Below are 25,621 nucleotides of genomic sequence, written 5' to 3' on the forward strand. Positions count from 1 at the left end.
CCAGTGCAAGCTCTCCAGCCCAAGCACGGTCTTGTTGATTGGATGGCCACCCAGGAACAGCTGACATTCTTGGGGTTTGGCTGGCATCTGGGTGAGAGTGCCTGTGTCATCTGGCCACACCCAAGCGACTTATGACAGGGAACAGAAGCGCTGCCTCCTTCTCCAGTTGCCGGGAAGGGTTGCAATTTTACCACAGGCTTCAGTAAAAAGCCCAGACTAATACTAATCATGAGTGGCATTGGATGAGTGCTTGATTTGGCGGCCAAACCTCTTTTTGAGTTCGGGGTGTTCCCCACCCCATGAGTCAGGGCTGGAGGAGGACGGCCCGCCTTCTACCTAGACCCTGAGAAAGCCAGAGCCTTGCTTTCCCAGGGGCCCTTGCCACCAGGAAGTGGGCACGTGACCAGAGCCAGCCAATCTGATGCTCCTGCCCAGCACTAATTCAGCCCAGGAGCAGAGGAGGGCCTGCTGCACTGTTCTGGGGCGGCCGGGCAAGCTTCACTGGGTGAGTTCCATACTCTAGTTTGGACTGTGGTTCTGCCTGCTAGTTCTGCCCTGTTTTGGCATTTTCTGACCCTAGATTTCCAGCCCTCCAGATGACTCTTCTGCTTAAAGCGGCACCAGGGCAACTTCTGTTGTTTTCATTAAGGTTCTCTGGATAGAACTCGCATGATGGCTGGTTTAATTCTTACAACAACCCTTGAGATAGCTCTACTTATTTAGTCCCATTTTAAACATGAGGAAAGTGAGTGAGGCACAGAGTGACTCAGTAACACGGGCCAGACCCTGAGAAAAAGCAGGCTGTGGACTCAAACCCAGGCATGAGAGCCTGGGCTGTCAGACTTGGGGAAAGAGCCTATAGTAGGCCAAATGATGGTACCCAAAGTGTTGGATATAATTAGGTTAAGGATCTTGATGTGAGGGGATTATCCTGGATTATCTGAATGGGCCTATTGTAATTACATGAGTCCTATAAGAGAGAAGTCACTCAGTTGTGTCTGACTCTTTTCAACCCCATGGACTGTAGCCTTCCTAGCTCCTCTGTCCATGGAATTCTCCAGGCAAGAATACTGGAGTGGCTAGCCACTCTCTTCTCCAGGGCATCTTCCTGACCTAGGGATCGAACCTGGGTCTCCTGCAGGAGATTCTTTACCATCTGTAAACAGATTCTTTACATTCTGAGCCAAAAAGAACCAAGGACAGAGCAAAGGTCAGAGAGGAGAGAAGCTGCCACATGGCTGGTCTGAGGATGGAGGGAGGGGCCACGACCTCAGGCATGCAGGCATCCTCCAGAAACTGGCAAAGCCAAGGATACAGATTTCTCCCCAGAAGGAACCCACCCTCCCAACAACTTCTTTCTAACCTAGTGAGACTAATTTTGGACTTTTGACCTCCAAAACTGTATACAGATTTATGTTGTTTTAAGACACTAAATTTGTGGTAATTTGTTATGGTAGCAGTAGGAAGCTCCCCGGAGCTATAAAAATGTTTACACCATTTGTAATTTCTGTTGAAGGTAGGCTATTGAGAAGATGCAGCTCTGAGAGAAGTGACCCCGGAACCCCAGGGCCCAGCAGAGTACCTGGTTCAGGGCTGCGGTTCAGGTTATCTAAACAGTGGAACTATGGTTCCTGCTTGAACTTGCTTGTAAAGTTCCTCATTCAGGCCCTCTGTGCAAGAGACAGACTTGAGAAATCTGTGCCTTGGCCAAATTTTTGTTTCTTCTTATATTATTTCCATGAAAGTGAAAGAGGAGAGTGAAAAAGTTGGCTTGAAACTCAACATTCAGAAAACTAAGATCATGGCACCCGGTCCCATCACTTCATGGCAAATAGATGGGGAAGCAGTGGAAACAGTGTCAGACTTTATTTTGGGGGCTCCAAAATCACTGCAGATGGTAGCAGTAGCCATGAAATTAAAACATACTTGCTCCTTGGAAGAAAAGTTACGACAAACCTAGACAGCATATTAAAAAGCAGAGACATTACTTTGCTAACAAAGTTCTGTCTAGTCAAAGCTATGGTTTTTCCAGTAGTCATGTATGGATGTGAGAGTTGGACTATAAAGAAAGCTGAGTACCAAAAAATTGATGCTTCTGAACTGTGGTGTTGGAGAAGACTCTTGAGAGTCCCTTGAGCTGCAAAGAGATCCAACCAGTCCATCCTAAAGGAAATCAGTCCTGAATACTCATTGGAAAGACTGATGTTGAAGCGGAAACTCCAATAATTTGTCCACCTGATGCGAAGAGTCAATTCATTTGAAAAGACCCTGATGCTGGGAAAGATTGAAGGCAGGAGGAGAAGGCAAGGGCAGAGAATGAAATGGTTGGTTAGCATCACTGTCTCGATGGACATGAGTTTGAGTAGGCTGCGGGAGTTGGTGAGGGACAGGGAACCCTGGTGTGTTGTAGTCCCTGGGGCCACAAAGAGTTGGATATGACTGAGTGACTGAACTGAACTGATATTGTTCCCATGAGGTCATGGTTGGTGGGAGTGTGTCCTGGAATAGCTAACGCAGTGAATGCCTTTCATGGATTCATTCCCTTTGTCTTATTTCTGGGAAATAGCATGGGCTTCAGGCAAATGTTACAAAATCCAGGAGGTTCTCCCATCCCTGTCATGCTCAGAAGCTCCAGTGCTTAGAGCTGTGCCCTGACAAACTCCTGTTCATCCTTCAAAACTGAGCTGACTAAATGCCACATGATATCCTGGATTGGATGCTGGACTGAAAAAGCTGCTGAAATTCCAACAGAGATTGTACTTTCAGTTCAGTTCAGTCGCTCAGTCGTGTCCGACTCTTTGCAACCCCATGAATCGCAGCATGCCAGGCCTCCCTGTTCATCACCATCTCCCGGAGTTCACTCAGACTCACGTCCATCGAGTCAGTGATGCCATCCAGCCATCTCATCCTTGATCGTCCCCTTCTCCTCCTGCCCCCAATCCTCCCAGCATCAGAGTCTTTTCCGATGAGTCAACTCTTTGCATGAGGTGGCCAAAGTACTGGAGTTTCAGCTTTAGCATCATTCCTTCCAAAGAACACCCAGGGCTGATCTCCTTCAGAATGGACTGGTTGGATCTCCTGGCAGTCCAAGGGACTCTCAAGAGTCTTCTCCAGCACCACAGTTCAAAAGCATCAATTCTTCGGCGCTCAGCCTTCTTCACAGTCCAACTCTCACATCCATACATGACCACAGGAAAAACCATAGCCTTGACTAGATGGACCTTAGTCGGCAAAGTAATGTCTCTGCTTTTATACTATCTAGGTTGGTCATAACTTTTCTTCCAAGGAGTAAGCGTCTTTTAATTTCATGGTTGCAGTCACCACCTGAAGTGATTCTGGAGCCCCAAAAAATAAAGTCTGACACTGTTTCCACTGTTTCCCCTGTTTCCCCATCTATTTCCCATGAAGTGATGGGACCGGATGCCATGATCTTCATTTTCTGAATGTTGAGCTTTAGGCCAACATTTTTTTTTTTTAACTTTATTTTACTTTACAATACTATATTGGTTTTGCCATACATTGACATGAATCCACCATGGGTGTACATGTGTTCCCAAACATGAACCCCCCTCCCACCTCCCTCCGCATAACATCTCTCTGGGTCATCACCGTGCACCAGCCCCAAGCATGCTGTATCCTGCGTCAGACATAGACTGGCGATTCGATTCTTACATGGTAGTATACATGTTACAATGCCATTCTCCCAAATCATCCCACCCTCTCCCTCTCCCTCTGAGTCCAAAAGTCCGTTATACACATCTGTGTCTTTTTTGCTGTCTTGCATACAGGGTCGTCATAGGCCAACATTTTTGCTCTCCTCTTTCACTTTCATCAAGAGGCTTTTTAGCTTCTCTTCACTTTCTGTCATAAGGGTGGTGTCATTAGTTAATAGTTAGTTGCTCAGTCGGGTCCGACTTTTTGCAGCCCCATGGACTGTGGCCCTCCAGGCTTCTCTGTCCATGGGATTCTCTGGGAAAGAATACTGGAGTGGGTTGTTATTTCCTTCTCCGGGGATCTTCCTGACACAGGGATTGAACCCGGGTCTCCCGCATTGCAGGCGGATTTTTTTTTTTTTTTTAACCACCTGAACCACCAGTTTCACAGAATGGTACCAATATTCATCTCTTAGTTTTGACACAAGCAGCTTGGTTATATAAGATGTTAACCTTAGGGAAAGCTGGGGGTAGAATATATGGGAACTTTCTCTACTACCTTTGCAAGTTTTCTATAAATTTAAAATTATTCTGTAATAAAACATTTATTTAAAAAGAAAACTATCTTGGTCCAGGCATGGCCAAGAGTAGAAGGCCACGGAGAACAGACTTCCAGACATGGTGAGGGGGAAGCGGGGAGAAGGAGAGGGTGGGATGAGCGGAGAGAGTAACATGGAAGCGCATACTCTCAGTTCAGTTCAGTTCAGTTCAGTTGCTCAGTCGTGTCTGACTCTTTTGAAATAGATAGCCAGTGGGAATTTGCTGTATGACTCAGCAAGCTCCCACTGGGGCTGTGTGACCGCCTAGGGCAGTGGGATGGGGTGGGAGGTGGAGGGAGGTTCAAGAGGGAGGGGACATAGGTATAACTATGGCTGATTCGTGCTGATATTTAGCAGAAATCAACACAATATTGTAAAGCAATTATCTTTCAATTAAAATATAAATATTAAAAAAAGAAACAAACAAAAACAGAATGGAAGCCTCTGCGGCCAGGAAGAATCCCTGCCACGTACACCTACATGCCCTGTTCTCGTCCCTGTTGCGGCCGAGACATGTTGATCTTTCTCCTGGAAGCTCGTGAGGGCAGGCGCTGTGTCTTACTGCGCCTTCTGTGACCATCACAGAGCATTTACAGCGTGCCTGCCACTGTACTAAGTGTTCTACGAACTTTCCATGTATTAACTCCTTTAGCCCTTACCGCAGGCTTGGAGGCAGGTACTATTGCTATCCTCATGTGATGGGGATACAGATGGACATACTGAGGCATAGAGAGGTCAAATAACCAAAGTCCCACAGCTGGCAAGCAGCAGGGCCAGGACCAGGATTTGAAGCTCCCATAGGACGCTTCCAAAATCCACATCGTGCACCCTCTGCCATGGAAAGCCGTATAGTTTCAGGGCTGAGCAGACCTTTTGCCTCAGGTTAGCATCCCAGCTCAACACTCACCAGCTGTGTGACCCTAGACAAGTGGCTCAACCTCTGAGTTCAGTTCCCTCATCTGTGAAATGATGAGAAGATAAAAACGGCCTCCCAAGGAATACATGAGTCGTGCAGAGCGCTTTGCCTGGTGCCAGACACATAGCAGCTGTGATGATGATGGTAAACGGTAACCATAGGCACGATGATAAAGGTGGTAAAGGTAACCATGGAGACGACAGGATGAGTATGGTGATGATAGTGAGGATGATTTCATGCTTGCTGATTGAGCGAACATTGCAGGAGCAAAAGGGGGACTATTCTCAGCTTCTGGAAAAGTCAAGACACAATAGACTGGGTGTCGGAGGAAGAGTAGATGCCGGCAACGACTATCAATCCAGAGGCCAGAGCAGAGAGAGTGAGGGGGGAGGTCAATTGCCGGGGAGCAGCCAGTGGAGAGCAAAGGACGAGAACACAGTCCCAACCCTGGACCAGGCGCACGCACCTCTGGCTCTGCCAGCGGGCGAATGTGTGCACCACGACCTCCTGGGCTGCTCCAGCCTGAGAAAAAGCAAGGAGACCAGGCCTCGTGCCCGGGCAGCCTTGCTGCTCCCCTTGTGAAAAGGGGCTCGGTCTGTTGTTCGCTCCACAACCAGAAGCGGGCTCTCGTCCCTGCCTGAGCAGGAAGCTTCTCTTGGCGGGAGGAGGAAGTGCCAAGGGACCCTGGAGAGGAACCTCTGAGACTGCATGCTCCGGGGTCCTGCTCCAGCGCCTGCCAGAGCCCAGGTGGGCGTGGGGTCTAAGAAAGCCCTCGTCACCCAGAGAGCAGGGCTCAGAAGACCGGCACCCGCTGGAGAGGTGGCGGCGGTCAGCACCGAGGAGAAGAGCATTCCAGGGCACAAGGATAGGCTGACCGCGAGGCAGGGAGGCGCTGTCTCTGTAACCTCGCCTTCCTTCCTGGAACAGAAGAGGCCACATGTTGGGAGGCCCCAAGGTTTCCTGGAACTGTGAGGTGCAGGGACTGCTTTCCAGGTGGGCCAGTTTCCCCCGAGGATTCCCAGAGCCCTGGGCACAGGGTGGGCACCCTCACGGAAAGGGTCCCATCTGTGCTCGCCCCTGTTCTGTAAGGACACCCTCCCCCACAGCTGATGTCCTAATGAGAGGGCGCCCCTCCTGCCATCACCGGGCAGAAGGTGGTCCATGCTCTTATTGTTTGTGTGAGACCCTCCATGAGACAGTGTTGGCAGAGCCTGGATCCCACCACGAGCACAGAAAGCGTATGCAGACTTTAGCCTACCCCTGCTCACGCACCCTTGTGCGTTTAATTGTTTGCCTCTTAAACAGCGGTTGAGTGCCTTTGTGCCAGGCCCTGTTCGAGGAGCAGGGGCGTTGGGGAGGGGTGGAATGGCAAACAAGTCCCTGTTCTGGGCCTAGCGCCAGGGCAGGACATGACTACAAAGGAGGAAAGGGATAGTGAACCGCAGATTCTTTTGGATGCAAAGACCCCGAGTGTGGCTAGGAGATGCAGATGTCCGGATCTGGGTGCATCGAGCAGCTGCTTCAGTCTGGCAGTCAGGGAGGCTTCTCAGAGGAGGTGACCTTGGAGTGGGTCCCTCGGAGGTAAGAAGCAACCAACCATGCAAAGATCCGGGTGGAGAGGATTTTGAGTAGGAAACGAAGCAACACATCAAGCTGCAAAAAACCCACCTAAGGAAGGGGAAGAGTGGTTGAAACAGAGCAGGAGCAGGGGGGAGCTGGGGGGAGAGTGGAGGCTGGGTGTGCAGACGCGGGGCCGTATAAATCAGGGGAAGACAACTGGGCTGAATTCTAAGGGAAATGGGAAGCCATCGGAGAGCTGTAGACAGAGGTGTGGTGTTGATCTGGCTGTTGTCAAAGCCTGCTCTAGCAGGGTGAGGAAAGTGGATGGTAGAGGTGCAGAGGGAGGAAGCGGGGAGACCTAGCAGGTCTGTATCAGTTGCAGCCAGACAGGGTGATGGCTCAGACTAGGGGAGGGAGGGCAGTGGACAGAATGAGGCTCTACAGTGTTCTGGAAGTTTGAGCTGATGGGAACTGATGATGGAGTAGATGAGCAGTGATAGAAAGCAGAGGATTAAGATTAGACAGGAAGCTTCTGTCGGCTGGAGGAAAAAGAGCCAAGGGACACTGAGGAGGAGCCCCCAATACCACATGCTCCGAGTTCCTCCTCCAGCACCTGCCAGAGGCCAGGTGGGCGTGGGGCTTGAGGCTTGAGTTGGTGCTTGAATTGATGGCTGGGTGACAAAGGCCATTTGCTGTGCGGAGGTTATGGGGTGGGGGGTGGGTGTCGGGTCAAGAGAGCAGCACTTTGCACAGGAAGCTGAACTTCCAGGGGTCTGGGCTGAACTCGGGTTTTTATGGGGTGTTTGGGAAAGCGGTTCAGGTCTATGGAGCTGCCACAGTGTGTGGGAGATTGTGGGAGCAATCAGATCTCAATGAAAACACAGCAACTCCCGTTTAATCTATTTTCTAGATTAAAAATTTTTACAGATTCAGGAAAAAAAAACACCCCTTCATTATAGCATTGTTCATAGTAGCCAATAGGTAGAAATAATTTAAGTGCCCATCAATAACAGATGAATGGAAAAACAGAATGTGGCGTGTACATACAGTGGAATATTTTTTCAGCCATAAAAAGGAATGAAACTATGACACATATCACAACATAGATGGACCACGGAAATGTTATACTAAGTAAATACCCCAGATACAGAAGGACAAATATTGTATGATTCCATTTATATGAAGTACCTAGAACAGGCAAACTCATAGAGACACAAAATAGAATAGACGTTACCAGGTACTGGAAAGAGGTAAGAAGAGGGAATTTTTGTTTAATGGGTCCAGAGTTTGAGCAAACTCAGGGACATAGTGATAGACAGAGAAGCTTGGCGTGCTGCAGTTCATGGGGTCACTAAGCTGGGCATGACTGAGAGACTGAACCAAGTTTTTGTTTAAGATAAAAACGATTTGGAAACGGGTAATGGTGATGGCTACACTTGATCCTCTGTGTACCTGGGTCCTGTACTGTGCTTAGTCACTCAGTCACGTCCAGCTCTTTGTGTCCTTATGAACTGTAGCCCACCAGGCTCCTCTGCCCATGGGGATTCTCCAGGCAAGAATACAGGAGTGGGTTGCCATGCCCTTCTCCGGGGGATTTTCCCAATCCAGGGATCAAACCCAGGTCTCCCACACTGCAGGCAGATTCTTTACTATCTGAGCTACCTGGACCCAGGTCCTGGCAGATTTGCATTCCAGGAAGGGTGCCCTTAGGTGGAGATTCACCCAAATTTACCTGTCTCCACCCACCTGCAGGATGTCTTCATCTGATGCTCCAGGTTGCCTTATCTCAGTCTGCTCAGGATGCCATAACAGAGCATCACAGTCTGGGTGGTTTGAACAACAGACACTTATTTCTTACAGTGCTGGAAGCCGAGAAGACCAAGATCAAGGTACTGGTCAGTTTGGTTCTTGATAAGAGCTCTGTTTTTGGCTTGCAGACCTTCTTACCGTGTCTTCACATAGGGGAAACGGGTGCTGGCAGAAAGGGAACACTCTAGTCTCCTCCTGTAAGGACACTAATCCCATTGAATCAGGGCTCCACCCTTGGAACCTCATTTAACCTTAATTACTTCCTTACTCCAAACATAGACTCCCTGGGAGTTAAGCCTTCAACATATGAGTGAACTATTGGGGTGAAGGGATCACAAGTCAGTCCATAGCAGGCTTTAACCTAAGTGTGGCCTGATCCAGTCTACACTCCTGCCCCCAAATTAGCATCTCCTCCTCACTTCTCCTCTCCACTGGTGGCAGCTCTGTGCTCCGAGTCATTCAGTGGCCCATCCTCTTTCTCCCCGCCCATGACCCATCTGTCATCTGCTGTCACAGAGGTCTTTCCAAAACACCAAAGGGGCTATACCATCCCTTCTCTAGCCCCATCATTTATGCTCAAACACCCACAGTGGCTCTCCACTGCCAATTAGATAACAGGTAAACCATTGAACTGGTATTCAAGTTCATCCTACGGGACTGTCCAAACTTGTCCTTCCCTGTTCTCTAGTCTAACTGTTATTCTTTTCCACTCTTAACGGGGGAATTGGGCCTCCCTGGTGGCTCAGATGGTAAAGAATCTGCCTATAATGCAGGAGACCGAGGTTCAATCCCTGGGTCAGGAAGATCCCCTAGAGAAGGGAATAGCCACCCACTGCAGTTTTCTTGCCTGGAGAATTCCACAGACAGAGGAGCCTGGTGGGCTACAGTCCACAGGGTCACAAAGAGTCAGACACAGCTGAGTGACTACCACTTTCAGTTAAGGGGGAATTAATCAGCCTGTATATCTGGAAAGTCTAGGCTTGGAGAAGATTTCAGAAATAAAAATATCAGGACTCGGTTGCTTTTCGCCACTCAACCCTTCAGGTCTCTAGGGCTTCCTTTACTCCTTCCTATTACAGACGGAGTCCTTCCATGCAGTGGGGCAAGAAAGAGAACCTGGTCACGGGCAGCTGCAGGCTCCCACCATCCCAGCGCAATGGCCCCGTGGGAGTGAGAGCATCTGCCTACCAGCCTAGGGAACGATTCTGATTGGCCAGGTTTGGACCATGTGCCATCCCGGGTCAGTCACTGAGACCAGAAGAATAGGGCGTGAGATTGGCCAGGCAAGGATCACATCACCACGTGGTGGGCCGGAAACATGGGCTGTCATGATTGGCACCTTGCCGGTGATGGAGCAGGGGAAAGGCAGCTTCCCAGAAAGGTGCGTGGCAGACAAAAATGATAGCCCACCATACCACTTCCCCTTATTACAGAACTGTTTGTATTTGATTCCCTTTGCCTGTGTCTATGTGCATCTCACATGCCACATTTAAACTCCCTGGGGACAAGGGTATGGGGCTTTTTTTTCTTCCTAAAGCTCCACACCTGGCATAGGGTTTGACCCATAAATTTTCAATAAATGCTACTAGCTGTGCAAAGTGGAGAAGGCAATGGCAATCCATGCCAGTACTCTTGCCTGGAAAATCCCATGGACAGAGGAGCCCGGTAGGCTGCAGTCCATGGGGTCGCTAAGAGTCAGATACGACTAAGCGTCTTCACTTTCACTTTTCACTTTCATGCATTGGAGGAGATGGTAACCCATTCCAGTGTTCTTGCCTGGAGAATCCCAGGGATGGGGGAGCCTTGTGGGCTGCCATCTATGGGGTCGAACAGAGTCGGACACGACTGAAGCAATTTAGCAGCAGCAGCTGTGCAGAGTGTCCTCTTCCCCCTATGCTGACCTTTCAAATGGTCTTCAGTGAGGGAGAGGAGATGAGCAGACTGTACCCTTCAAATGGGATCGCCTGGTTCCCTAGGGGTTCTGGACGCCTCCCCAGGGACCCCACTGGGAAGAACAGTGCATCATCAGGCTTCTATATCGTCCCACCCCTGGTTTTCTCTCTTCCGTATAAATTGAGATTTCTTATAGAAAATTTTGTCGTGCAGTTGCTCAGTCATGTCCAACTCTTCCCATGAGCTGCAGCATGCCAGGCTTCCCTGTTTTATTAAACTTTTTTTAAAAAAAAGTTTGAAAACCACTGTTTCTGGAGAAGGAGACAGATAGGCTATTGGTTCTTTGAGCTGCCCCTCCTTGAAGGATTCTGTGGTCAAATGAACATGGGAAACTTAATTCACTTTAGCCCCTTCCTGGGGAAAAAATAATGCACATTAACTTATTAAACATGCTGAGAAGTCCTGCTAGAAAGAATGTGTTTTTGGATTCGTTTGACTGGTTAATCTTCAAGATGACTCGAGCATAAATTATACTGTCTGCTAGCACCATTAACACCCTGCAGAACCAGTGTCCCATAGAATACAAACTGGAAACTCCTGGCCTGGGGATCTCTAAGGTCGCTTCTGAGCCTGCTGTTCTTGAATCCCTGTGAGAAGTGGCTGATAGACCTGAGGCAAAGAGACTGAATCTTTTCTGAGAGATCTGTCACTGGACGAGGTAGCTATTTTGCATGATGGATCCCCCACGGGAAGCCTGCCTTAAACACTGAGCTCTCTTAACTTACTGGTGAAGGTATCACATGGATCAGATTTTTTTTTTTAAACATCATTTTAGAAACAAGTGTCCAAAGTTTTAAAAAGACATACCTCCTTTGCGCCAGTAATTCTATTCTTCAAACTATCTGAAGGAAACAGTAGCACAGATGCACAGAGATGTAAGTATGGACAGGGACATTCACCAGTTACTGCTTATTATCTTGAAAGCTAAAGACGATTTGGAGATCCAGCTTTAAGGTCTGGTAAGAAAACTTCAGGGCATCCATGGAAGCCAGCAGCCACTAAACACGGTATGATAAAGTAAGGGAGGCACAGTATGAACATGAGGTGGGATATGAACCCGTTTAAATAAAAATATCTGTATTAGTGCTTCTCAAAGTAGCCATGCTGAAGGACTGCTTTGCAATTTTCAAACTGCTGCAAGTCAATAGTTTGTAAAACACAATATATAAAAACGCAGTGTCCGTGTCAAATTGCTCTGGGAGTTTTCTAAATGCTTACTCTTGTTTTCCACACTCATCTCTTTAGGCACCAAGAACAAACAGTTCCCAGGCTACACTTTAAATCGCCCTGTTTTATATCTTATATAAAAGTCTGAGAGGAAAGGCAACACTAGGTCAAGAGTGATTTTTTTTCTCTAAACAGTTGAGTTTGGAGTGGTCATTCTTTTTCTTTCTTTCTTTTTTTTTTTTTTTTTTAGAAATTGGTATTTTGGCTGTGCTACAAGGAAAAGCTCATTTCTTGAGTAATAAAGAAGTGTCCAAGGTGGGGGTGAGCATTAAGAAGGAGGCTGTACAGGCTGTCTGGCGTGGGGTGGGCAGCCGGGAGGGGATGGCCATGGGGCCTTTCAGAACCCAGATGAGACCTGTGGCTGCCTTTGAAGCAGGAAAACGTTTGTGAGTCAGCAGCTTCCTTCAGGCAGAGTTGGGAAGCAGCAGGGGAATTCAGTCCTCTTCTGAGTCTGGAACATCGTCCCTGTTCCTCTTCTGGGCTGTGCCCAGCACTCCATCCGCCCTGGACACTGAACTCTCCGGCCGTCCTGCCAACCTCTCCCCAGCCTCGCCAGTGGGAATACAGAGCATCGGGGACCTCACCTGCCCAGCGCAGCCCCGCCCCGCCCGCGCTGAGCCACCAGACATCGCGTCAGGGCGTCCCAACCGGGAGGCTGAGCCGCATGGAGCCCAGGCCCCTGCCAAGGCCCCGGGGCTAAGTCTGCTGGCTCCTGGGCTCCTCCGGGGAGTTTTCCCAGGGACCTCCACCCTGCCAGCCAGCCCGCCAGCGGCGGAGGGAGGGTGGGCAGGAGCCCCGCAGTGTGGTTAGCCTGGCAGGGGGAGGGGGTGGAAAGAGCCTTCTCCGCTCGCTGCCATTCCTGCGGGATGGAGGCAGCGCTGTCCCCCAGGACAGGAGTCTGGCTTTGTTGTTGCTGTTCCTCAAGAGAAGAAAGGGCAGAGATGAGCTTCCAGACGCCAAGAATGGGGAAGAATGTGAACCCCTGCTGGGATGACAGGCCCCCCGCCTCCGTGGTACCAAGACCCAGTGGATGCCTGAGGGCGGCGGGACCAACCGCAACAATCGCAGCTGGCTCCCCAGAGCCACCACTCGCTCTGGACTCCAGAGGGAGGGTGGGGTGACTTGGGGTGACTGCAGATGTCTTGTGCCTCCCCAAGGGCAAATCATGCTGGTCAGGGGACAGATCTAAGGATTCAGACTGTTCCAGAGTTTCCCCCGACCCAATGAGACAGGTGTTAGTGTTATCCAGTGTTAGAAATGAGGCAACCGAGGCTCAAAGCCATAAAGTGGCTGAACTGCCTAAAGCCACAGAGTTGGGAAGTGGCAGAACTTGGACTCGAGCCAGGTTAACTCTAAGGCATCTGCCCAGGCATTCTGTCTCCTAAGATGGTTAAAAAAAAAAAATGTGGTCTAATTCTGGCTTGTACCCTCTCCTCCCTCCAGACAACCTCACTGCATCTAGAGCTCCTAAGGCATGGTGTGTAGATTCTGCTTCTTAGTAGCCTCCATCCCCGTTGGAAGGTGCCGAGAAGCCAGTCACTGTCAATTTGCTCACTGCAATGACTCAGGAAGCTTTCATCCCAGAAAGATAAATATTTTCAGAGTAGACTCTGGGAAATCCAAATCAAGGCCCAAAGGAATGAATGTCTAATGGTGGAATTTCAAACACTGTGGCGCATCTTTGACTGTGGAGTCCTTCCTGGGGCTCTTCAAGTTCTCCTCTACCCTGTGTATAGCCAGCCATGCCCCACATGCTATTGCAGAAGACCTAGATTCTCACCTGAGTTCTGACCCCCATTAACTGTGTGACACTGGAAAATCACCTACCCTCTCTGAGCCTTAAGAAACTGAGGAGGGTGGAGCAGAAAGTGACTCAGGGCCCACTTGTATCAGACTCACTCGTGAATGATGTGATAATTGTAGGTTCTTACGCATGTCCCCCTCCCCCAGCCCTAACGGATGAGCCCTTCTGGAGGGTAGAACCAGGAATCTGCCTTTTGCATAGATTTCCCAGGTGATTCTGACAGGCAGTAGAGTTGGACAAGCACTGACACAGAAGATGTCTAAGGTCAGTTACAGGCTCTATATGTGATCCTAAGGTTGATGAACAGTATCTTTCTCTCTGCCTCCCTGCTCCCACTCCCACCCAGATATTCTATGCCAAGGAGAAGCTTCTGGGGATGACCTGACATGCATGCTGCTGGAGCTTAACCTGCAGCTGCAGCCAAACAGCCATGGGTGAGGGGCTGAGGCCTGGGTAGAGCCAGAGCTCTGTCCTGGGGACTGCAGGCTGGATCTTCACTCCAGGGCCGGCCTGGCCCGGCCCCAAGTCCAGAAGTCCACGTGGGCTGGAGCCTGGGTGTGGCCATTGCTTCAGCCCACATTGTCCTGGGCTGCTCCAGATCCCCACCCTCATGCCACAGCTCTCTGGTCAGGGACTCCTGCCATTCCAGGCTCTGGAGCACTTGCCAGGGGCCTGGATCTGTCTGCCCACATTAAAGCCCTGCTGAGTCAACCTAGATAACATATTCAAAAGCAGAGACATTACTTTGCCAACAAAGGTCCATCTAGTCAAGGCTATGGTTTTTCCTGTGGTCATGTATGGATGTGAGAGTTGGACTGTGAAGAAAGCTGAGGGCCGTAGAATTGATGCTTTTGAACTGTGGTGTTGGAGAAGACTCTTGAGAGTCCCTTGGACTGCAAGGAGATCCAACCAGTCCATTCTGAAGGAGATCAGCCCTGGGTGTTCTTTGGAAGGAATGATGCTAAAGCTGAAACTCCAGTACTTTGGCCACATCATGCGAAGAGTTGACTCTTTGGAGAAGACTCTGATGCTGGGAGAGATTGGGGGCAGGAGGAGAAGGGGGCGACAGAGGATGAGATGGCTGGATGGCATCACTGACTTGATGGACATGAGTTTGTGTGAACTCCAGGAGATGGTGATGGACAGGGAGGCCTGGCGTGCTGAGATTCATGCGGTCGCAAAGAGTCAGACATGACTGAGCGACTGAACTGAACTGAGTCAACCTGGTCCTCCTTCAGAGGTGCTTCTGGATGATGTCAGAGTCAAGGACCAGGTGTGGGGTTGGGAGCCAGTTCAGGGCGAGATGCTGTGCTGGGTCATCCCATCTGACCCAAACTTGGGAAAATGAGTAGAATTCGACAATGCTGGCTGAGTTACTAAAATAACAAAGAATTCAGATCAAATCCTTTGAAAGATCATCAACAACAGTCAAGTGAAAAAAAAATTTTAATAGGATTGGTAGAACTATCACATCTTTGCAAATACATGTACTTTAATGAGTGTTTATGTGTGAATCTATGTCTATTTCCGTATGGACCCAGAGATGGGCCAAACTTTACAGATTCAGAACATGGTCTTCCACAAACTGTCCTCTCATCAGCCGCCGGGGCTACCTGCACTTCAAAACAGCTGGCTCGGAGATCCCCATGGACTCCCTCAGGTTTGACAGTTCACTAGAAAGACTTACAGAACTCAGAAAAAACACTGTAATTATGATTACTACTAAAAGGACACAAGTTAAAAGATACACATGGAGCTAAGTCTGGGAGGGTTCCAAATACAATGCTTGCATCACCCTCAGGACCGTGTTACCCTCCTGGCATCCACATATGACAAAGAATACTCCAGCCAAGAACCTCACCAGGACTTCAGTGTCCAGAGTTTTTAATGGGGCTTCATTGCATAGGGATGATTGACTGAACTCAATCGTCAGCACCTTCCCTTCCACAAATGTTGGGCTGATACCACATGACTCAAAGCCTTGATCCTCTAATCACAGGACTGCCCTTTCAGGCATGGCCAGCTCCTGTCCTGAGCCATCCTGTTAGGAGTGGCCCAGGGGTCCACCAGGAGCAATAATGCACTCCCGTTACCCAGAAAATTCCAATGACTTAGAGACTGCCTCCCAGGAACTGGAGACAAAGACCCAGTCAAATGCTTTATTATACAAAATGTTCACAAAATTAAAAAAGATTGGAAGGAGCTCCCTCAAAATGTGAATATTGGTTCTGTCAGCATGCTGAAGGTTGGATTATGGCAGACATTGTGGTATATTCACCAGAACCCACTTCTCTGCTTCCTGACACACAGTTAGACTACATTCCCCAGCATCCCTTGCAGTCAGATGTGCCCATGTGACTGAATTCTGGCCAATGAAATGTGAGCGGAAATAATGCTTGCCATTTCCAAGCCTAACACATAAACTCTTTACCTTTTTTCTTTTTTCCCTACCTACTGGATAGAGACAAAGAATTCAGGGCCTTAGAGGATGATGGAACCATAGCATGTGAAGGTTCTGGGTCCCTGAATCATCCAGAGAAAGGTCATGGATCAAACACTGTCATTGGACTTTTGCATGAGCAAAAACAGTCTATTATTTAAAGCAACTGAGATTTGAAAGTTGTTTATGAACATCAGGTACCCACCTTAATTAATGTACAGGCAAATTTCCTTTCCTTCCCACTTATGTTAATTTTCTTAACATGCTGTAATAAATGTTATGCTGAAAAAAGCAAACACCAAGGTTATATTTTTAATGATAACATACAAAAAATTAGGTAGTTAGAGTGGAGAGTGCCTGAATGATTTTAAAATGTTTTTGAAGAAAAAAATTGAAAGAAACATTTGATAGCACAGGAAGGAAAATCTTTATTCTTCTTGAAACCCTTAACCCTGAGGATCCTCTCCTTTCTCAGTAACCCACCCAGCAGGCCTTGAAGTGGCCTTTTTTCTTGAGTACCCTCAGAGTTAAAATCATGTTTCCCCCAGAGGACTTCTTCCCAGCCTATTTGGGTTGCCTCCCGGGAGCTGCTTCTGGTCCTACTCTGTCCCCTCAGCTTAGGGATGTGGCCCCAGGGATGTGGAAGAGAACTCAGGCTATGACCCTAGTTTTCTCTCCATCCACAAGTTTTCTCCCTTATAAGGTGGGTGCTTCTTTATAGAGAACAATCTGGGCTCCATAAGGATATCTCATCAACCTTACTACCTTGATGTTTCATCAGAAGGAGGTTTCTTTTTTTTTCTTTTTCCCCTTCTGCTGAATCTGCTGTGGTTTCAGAGAGTAACCAGACCCAGGTGTGGGGCCTGTCCCCAGTGCCCACCCCTATGATGTCTTAGAGCTTTCCCATGGTCTGGGGCTCCAAGGATGTGCTTCCTGGGAATACACTTCCAGTTCAAATCTAGAGAATTTCCCTTTTCTCACTTTTCATCCATGAGGTGGTTGGTGCTGCGTGGGTGTGCTTTTCATTATCAATAAATACAGGATTTATATTGGGATTCTCCAGAGAAATAGAACCAATAGAATGTGTGTGTCTACATAGAATGTGTGTGTATACGTATAATGTGTGTGTATATTATCTATATGTGTATATATATATATATATACATATATATGTGTATGTATAAACATTTTTAGAGAGTGAGGTTTATCTTGAAGAACTGGCTCATGTGATTACAGAGGCTGACAAATTCAGAATCTACAGGGTTTCTCAGCAGGCTTGAGACCCAAAGACTAGTCCTTATTGCAGTTCAAATCCAAAGGCCCTCTTCTGGCAGGATTTCCTGTTGCTTGGGGAATTCAGTCTTTTGGTCTATTCAGTACTTTGACTGTTTGGATGAGGCCCACCCATATTTAGGTACTTCCCTGGTGGCTCAGACAGTAAAGTGTTTGCCTGCAATGCAGGAGACCTGGGTTCAATCCCTGGGTTGGGAAGATCCCCTGGAGAAGGAAATGGCAACCTACTCCAGTACTCTTGCCTGGAAAATTCCATGGATGGAGGGGCCCGGTGGGCTATAGTCCATGGGGTTGCAAAGAGTCGAACTTGACTGAGCAACTTCACTTTACTTCACCCATATTTATGATGGGCAATCTGCTTTACTCCAAGTCCACTGATTTAACTGTTAATTTCATCTCAAAAATCCTCACATAAACATCGAGGGTAATATCTAGCCAAATATCTAGGCACCATGGCTGGGTCAAGTTGGCACATACAATTAAGCATCACAGTTTCCTTGAAAACCCAGTCTTCAGGTCAGTTTTCCTTGAGATCTAAGACTTCATATTCCAGGAGATTTTCAGCTCATGGAAATTATGAGAAACAGCTACCTGCTGGATGCTATGGACTCCTCGCCATCCCCATCACCATCACTACCGTCATTGTTGTTATCATTATTCCCACTTTACCAAGCAGGTACCCAAAGCTCAGAGAGGCTCAATGACTCATCCAAGATTTCATAGCTGGGAAAGAGAGGAAATGGGTTTGAACTCAGATATTCAAACCAAGGCTGCGGTCCATGTGATCAGATTGGTTAGTTTTCTGTGATTTTGGTTTTCAGTCTGTCTGCCCTCTGATGGAGAAGGATAGGAGGTTTATGGAAGCTTCCTGATGGGAGAGACTGACTGAGGGGGAAACTGAGTCTTGTTCTAATGGGTGGGGCCATGCTCAGCAAATCTTTAATCCAATTTTTTGTTGAAGGGCGGGGCTGTGTTCCCTCCCTATTATTTGATCTGAGGCCAAATTATGGTGGAGGTAATGGAGATAAGGGAGATAGTGGAGATAATGGAGGTAATGGAGACCTCCTTCAAAAGGTTGGTCCCACGCGTGCACTGCTTCTCTCAGTGTCCCCAACCTTGCAGCAGGCCACCACCGACCCACGCCTCCACCAGAGACCCCTGGACACTCACGGAATCAGAACATGAGCTCCTTATTGCCAAATTCAGACTTAAATTGAAGAAAGTAGAGAAAACCACTAGACCATTCAGGTATGACCTAAATCAAATCCTTTAGGATTATACAGTGGAAATGACAAATAGACTCAAGGGATTAGATCTGATAGAGTGCTTAAAGAACTGTGGTTCCTGACATGGTACAGGAGGCAGGGATCAAGACCATCCCCAAGAAAAAGAAAGGCAAAAAGGCAAAATGGTTGTCTGAGGAGGCCTTACCAATAGCTATGAAAAGAAGAGAAATGAAAGGCAAAGGAGAAAAGGAAAGATATACCCATTTGAATGCATAGTTCTAAAGAATAGCAAGGAGAGATAAGAAAGTCTCCCTCAGTGATCAATACAAAAAAATAGAGGAAAAACAATAGAATGGGAAAGACTGGAGATCTCTTAAAGAAAACTAGAGATACCAAAGGAACATTTCATGCAAAGTGGGCTCAATAAAGGACAAGAATGGTATGGACCTAACAGAAGCAGGAGATACTAAGAAGAGATGGCAAGTATATACAGAAGAACTATACAAAAAGATCTTAGTGACCCAGATAATAACGATGGTGTGATCGCTCACCTAAAGCCAGACATCCTGGAATGCAAAGTCAGGTGGGCCTTAGGGAGCATCACTATGAACAAACCTAATGGAGGTGATGGAATTCCAGCTGAGCTATTTTAAATCCTAAAAGATGATGCTGTGAAAGTGCTGCACTCAATATGCCAGCAAATTTGAAAAACTCAGCAGTGGCCACAGGACTGGAAAAGGTCAGTTTTCATTCCAATCTCAAAGAAAGGCAATGTCAAAGAATGCTCAAACTACCGCACAACTGCGCTCATCTCACACACTAGCAAAGTAATGCTCAAAATTCTCCAGGCTTCAGCAGTACGTGAACCAAGAACTTCCAGATGTTCAAGCTGGATTTAGAAAAGACAGAGGAACCAGAGATCAAATTGCCAACATCCATCGAAAAAGCAAGACGTTTCCAGAAAAACATCTATTTCTGCTTTGTTGACTATGCCAAAGTCTTTGACTGTGTGGATCACAATAAACTGTGGAACATTCTTTAAGAGATGGGAATACCAGACCACCTGACCTGCCTGCTGAGAGATCTGTATGTAGGTCAAGAAGCAACAATTAGAACTGAACATGGAACAACAGACTGGTTCCAAATTGGGAAAGGAGTACGTCAAGGTTGTATAATTGTCACCCTGCTTATTTAACTTATATATACAGAGTACATCATGAGAAATGCTGGACTGGATGAAGCACAAGCTGGAATCCAGATTGCCAGGAGAAATAACAATCACCTCAGATATGCAGATGATACCACCCTTATGGCAGAGAGCGAGGAAGAACTAAAGATCCTCTTGCTGAAAGCGGAAGAGAAGAGGGAAAAAGTTGGCTTAAAACTCAATATTCAGAAAACTAAGATCATGGCATCTGGTCTCATCACTTCATGGCAAATAGATGGGGAAACAGTGACAGACTATTTTGGGGGGCTCCAAAATCACTGCAGATGGTGATTGCAGCCATGAAATTATAAAATGCTTGCTCCTTGGAAGAAAAGTTTTGACCAACCTAGAGAGCATATTAAAAAGTAGAGACATTACTTTGCCAACAAAGATCCATCTAGTCAAAGCTATTGTTTCTCCAGTAGTCATAAATGGATGTGAGAGTTGGACTATAAAGAAAGCTGAGCACCGAAGAACTGATACTTTTGAACTGTGGTGTTGGAGAAGACTTTTGAGAGTCCCTTGGACAGCAAGGAGATCCAACCAGTCCATTCTAAAGGAGATCAGGCCTGAACATTCATTGGAAGGACTGATGCTGAAGCTGAAACTCCAATACTTTGGCCACCTGATGCGAAGAGCTGAGTCATTTGAAAAGACTCTGATATTGGGAAAGATTGAAGTGGGAGGAGAAGGGGATGACAGAGGATGAGATGGCTGGATGGCATCATCAACTCAATGGACATGAGTTTGAGTAAGCTCCTGGTGTTGGTGGTAAGCAGGGAGGCCTGGCGTGCTGCAGTCCATGGGCTTGCAGAAAGTCAGTCATGACTGAGGGACTGAACTGATTGACTGACTGATTCAAACCAAACCTAGCACTTTTCATTATGCCACACTGTCTCTCTTCGAGCAAATACAAAAGCATTTGCAGCAGGGCCTGGCTCCACTCTGGGCACTGATAGTATTCTTGTGCTTAGTCGCTCAGTCGTGTCCGACTCTTGGCGACCCCATGGACTGTAGCCCACCAGGCTCCTCTGTCCATGGGGACTCTCCAGGCAAGGACACTGGAGTGGGTGGCCATCCCCTCCTCCCGGGGAACTTTCCAACCAAGGGATCGAACCCAGGTCTCCCTCATTGCAGGCGGATTATTTACCGTCTGAGCCAACAGGGAAGCCTGCTAGTATACTTACCCATCAAATTTCTACAATAGCCCTATGACATCAGCACCTCTAATAACCCCATTTGGCAAATGAGAAAAAGCAAAGTACAGAGGTGGGCTGACCAGCACCACAGCAGAGCTGAGATTTGATCCAGGCAGTCTGAGCCTGGAGCCCACAGCTAACCACAACCTCTCTCTGGTGTCCTTCTTTCCTTTCCACCCCTCAGTTACTTATATTTTTGAAGAAATTTTATAGAAAAGAAGAATCTAAAAACCATTAGGTTCCTGCTCTTTGCAACCCTCCTAACTGAGCCTTTTGGGAGACAAGGACTGGGTCCCATGCTGTACCTGTCCTTAGACGTGCTGGCTACCCAGATATGCGTGAGAGGCAGGTCCTGCTCTTCTCTGGTTCACTGTCCAGCCAGGCAGCATAACCATATCCTCTCCAACATGCAACTGACTTCCCAGGACCCCACGTTGCAACCCCTGGCCAGCCTCCACCTTACAAGTCAGCTTCCCAGCCTCCAGCCTGCCGCCCAGTGCCAAGGCCTGGCCTCCCAGACGAGGTGGCATCTGGTTCTGCTTTGCTTGGGAAGACAGCTCCATTTACAAATATTTGGGCCATGTAGCTCGTCTCCCCAGTCAGCCTCAGCGTGGGCCTCAATATGAAGCCTTCCTGTAAGGGACCCGAGACAGGTTTACTGCCTGGGAAAGGGGAGGTCTTTGCTGAAGTCATCATTTTCTCTAATGGAATCTGCACTGCCAACCTCCTCCCCTGCCAAAAGGGCAGGGCTGCTGGTGGCCTGGAGGCCCTGGATGGGCAGTATTTCCAGATGATGGGGTTGGGGTGGTGGGGCTCACTGCCCACCTGCCACACTGAGACACTGGACCCCTCCCTGTGACCCCTCAACAAAAGGCCTTCTAGTCCCATTTCCCATTCCGTCCCTCTCAGGGTTTCCCTCCTGCCTTCTCAGATCCAGCAGCAAGGTTGGCCCCCCAACCCCAGCACTGCAGCACAGTGGCCTGCAAAGCTGGTGCCCTTGGGAGCAAGGGTCTGGCCCTCTAGAGACCAGGGAGGTTTTTCCGGGGGGTGGTGGGTGGCGGGTAGTGCTGTGATAGAGCTGCGTTTCAGCCAGGAGTCTCCCCTGAGGACTCACAGGCAAGAGACAGCGCTGTTCAGAATTGCCAAGAGACATGAGTCATTCATTCACCGATTACTGAGTTCCCACTCAATGCCAGCTCCAAGCTAAGACCTGGGTGGGGAGCAAAAGCAGACACAGCCTCTTCCTTCCTAGGAGGTAGGAGGTAGTGAGAAATAGTGATGAATGAGAACTAAACTAATGGAAGGTGCTGAGGAAAAGAGGAGACTGATTCTTTGAGGCCTGATACAAAGAACCAGATGGGAGTCTGGGAAGACTTCCTAGAGGAGATGAGGCTTCACTTTTGCGCTGTCATATCAGTAGGATTTAACTGAGGGATGGAGCAAGAGTGAGGATCCCAGGTTTGGATGAGCAGCCAGTTTTGAGGAAGTATACAGAAATCCTGGTTGGCAGGAGGACAGAGATGAGGGGAAGGTCACAGGGGATGGGCTGAAATGCCTTGGGCGAGAGATGGAGGAGGAGGCGGACCAGGCATGGTCTTGAAGGGTGTATTAGGGATCTGGATCCCCATCCCTCATCCCCTAAGGGGCAATCCGCATCTTTACCTGGGTCTGTGTACCTGTTGGGCAACTTGCCCAATGACCAGAGTGTTTAATGTCCATCACTCGCTGGAGGATTTTGATATCTATACACACTTGTTATTATTTATTTCTTTTTAAAGAAATGCTAAATAATTTATCCAAGTGATGAAAAATTGTTAAAACATTAAAAAATGTTACCATAACAATGTTTAAAAATCCTATTACAGTATCCACAGGAGACTGGTTCCAGGAGCCCCTTCATACACCAAAATCCATGGATCTTCAGATCCCTTATACAAAATGGCCTATTAGAATGAATATAATGGTCCCTCCATGTCCATGGATCTGAAACCTGCCAATATGGAGGACTGACTATATATTTATTGAAAAAGACCCGAGTATAAGTGGACCTGTGAAGTTTACACTCATGTTGTTCAAGGGTCAACTGTGTTTATAAAAGTTTAATTATTGAACTGGAATCGAGATTGCCGGGAGAAATATCAATAACCTCAGATATGCGGATGATACCATCCTTATGGCAGAAAGTGAAGAGGAGCTAAAGAGCCTCTTGATGAAAGTGAAAAAGGAGAGTGAAAAAACTGGCTTAAAGCTCAGCATTCAAAACACTAAGATCTTGGCATCCAGTCCACGTCTATCTCCCATGACATGATGGGACCAATAAGGTTACTGTTGAGTCTAACAATTAAGAGCAGGCACATGTGTACTTGTGCCCTCTTTTCTCATTTGGAAAATGGGAAATTATTTAGTTACCAGTAATATTGGCTAGTTAAGGAACAAGTATAAGCACATGGCAGGTACTTTGTGTTTGATTCAGTTCAGTTCAGTTCAGTCCAGTCGCTCAGTTGTGTCCGACTCTTTGCGACCCCATGAATTGCAGCACGCCAGGCCTTCCTGTCCATCACCAACTCCTGGAGTTTACTCAAACTCATGTCCATCGAGTCGGTGATGCCATCCAGCCATCTCATCCTCTCGTCCCCTTCTCCTCCCACCCCCAATCCTTCCCAGCATCAAGGTCTTTTCCAGTGAGTCAACTCTTTGCATGAGGTGGCCAAAGTATTGAAGTTTCAGCTTTAGCATCAGTCCTTCCAATGAACACCCAGGACTGGTCTCCTTTAGAATGGACTGGTTGGATCTCCTTGCAGTCCAAGGGACTCTCAAGAGTCTTCTCCAACACCACAGTTCAAAAGCATCAATTCTTCGGTGCTCAGCTTTCTTCACAGTCCAACTCTCACATCCATACATGACCACTGGAAAAACCATAGCCTTCACTAGACGGACCTTTGTTGGCAAAGTAATGTCTTTGCTTTTCAACATGCTATCTAGGTTGGTCATAACTTTTCTTTCAAAGTGTAAGTGTCTTTTAATTTCATGGCTGCAGTCACCATCTGCAGTGATTTTGGAGCCCAAATATATAAAGTCTGACACTGTTTCCACTGTTTGCACATCTATTTCCCATGAAGTGATGGGACCGGATGCCATGATCTTCGTTTTCTGAATGTTGAGCTTTAAGCCAACATTTTCACTCTCCTCTTTCACTTTCATCAAGAGGCGTTTTAGTTCCTCTTCATTTTCTGCCATAAGGGTGGTGTCATCTGCGTATCTGTGGTTATTGATATTTCTCCTGGCAATCTTGATTCCAGCTTGTGCTTCTTCCAGCCCAGCGTTTCTCATGATGATATGAAACAGAAGATATTCAGAAGAGGTGGCAAGAATACACAGAAGAAAAAAGAGCTTCAAGGCCAAGATAATCACGATGGTGTGATCACTCACCTAGAGCCAGACATCCTGGAATGTGAAGTCAAGTGGGCCTTAGAAAGCATCATGACGAGCAAAGCTAGTGGAGGTGATGGAATTCCAGTCCAATTCAAATCCTAAAAGATGATGCTGTGAAAGTGCTGCACTCAATATGCTAGCAAATTTGGAAAACTCAGCAATGGCCACAGAATTGGAAAAGGTCAGTTTTCATTTCAATCCCAAAGAAAGGCAATGTCAAAGAATGCTCAAACTACTGCACAATTGCACTCATCTCACACGCTAGTAAAGGAATGCTCAAAATTCTCCAAGCCAGGCTTTAGCAATACGTGAACCATGAATTTCCAGATGTTCAAGCTGGTTTTAGAAAAGACAGAGGAACCAGAGATCAAATTGCTAACATCTGCTGGATCATGGAAAAAGCAAGAGTTCCAGAAAAACATCTATTTCTGCTCTATTGACTATGCCAAAGCCTTTGACTGTGTGGATCACAATAAACTGTGGAAAATTCTGAAAGAGATGGGAATACCAGACCACCTGACCTGCCTCTTGAGAAATCTGTATGCAGGTCAGGAAGCAACAGTTAGAAATGAACATGGAACAACGGACTGGTTCCAAATAGGAAAAGGAGAGCGTCAAGGCTGTATACTGTCACCCTGCTTATTTAACTTCTATGCAGAGTCCATCATCGTCATCATCATCATCCTGTGTTCAATTAGCTATAGTTATTATTGTTATTCGTAAACTTTAAATTTTCTCCCACCAAAAACCTATTCCATTCTCACCAGGATATAGTACTGTTCAAGCATCAAATCCAGGAGCCACCTTTGTAGCTTACACTTTCTTTACCCTCAAAAGCTGACCTGTCTGCAAATGGCGCCACTTCCTGAATCTGCCCATGTCGGCCACCTCTCCGTGTCTCCCCCGCTCTCTCCTTCCAATTCTGCATTGCAATCCTCCTGCTCACTGTACTGTTTCCCAAGTGGTCTCCCACTTGCCCGTGCCCCACCCCACCCCACAGTCCATTCTCCACACAGTGGCCAGAGTGACCCTCAGGTCCCTGTAGCTCTGAATCCTTCTTAACATTCAGGTTTAGGGTTAATTTCAGCTCCTTACAGAGGCATCTCCTGAGCACCTGTCTTAAGTCATTCCTCCCCACCCCTCACTTTCTATCCCTTTATCTTATCTACAACACTTCCACTGATTTGAAATTATTTATTTGTTTATTTGTTAGTGCCTAAGTTCTCAGAGGGCAAGGACCTCTCAGTCTGGTCTATCACTCTATCCCCAATACACAATACAAGCTTGGTAAATATTTGTCAAA

General features: G+C 47.6%; 1 long non-coding RNA gene across 1 annotated transcript; it reads left to right on the forward strand.

The window, feature by feature from the left end:
- Positions 1 to 423: 423 nt before the first annotated feature.
- On the forward strand, positions 424 to 25,621 carry LOC138420639 (uncharacterized). The gene is made up of 2 exons (XR_011249260.1): positions 424 to 505; positions 24,186 to 25,621. It is a non-coding gene; the product is annotated as an uncharacterized lncRNA (long non-coding RNA).

The sequence above is a fragment of the Ovis canadensis genome, chromosome 15, assembly GCF_042477335.2.
Source record: "Ovis canadensis isolate MfBH-ARS-UI-01 breed Bighorn chromosome 15, ARS-UI_OviCan_v2, whole genome shotgun sequence".
Classification (NCBI taxonomy): Eukaryota; Metazoa; Chordata; class Mammalia; order Artiodactyla; family Bovidae; genus Ovis; species Ovis canadensis.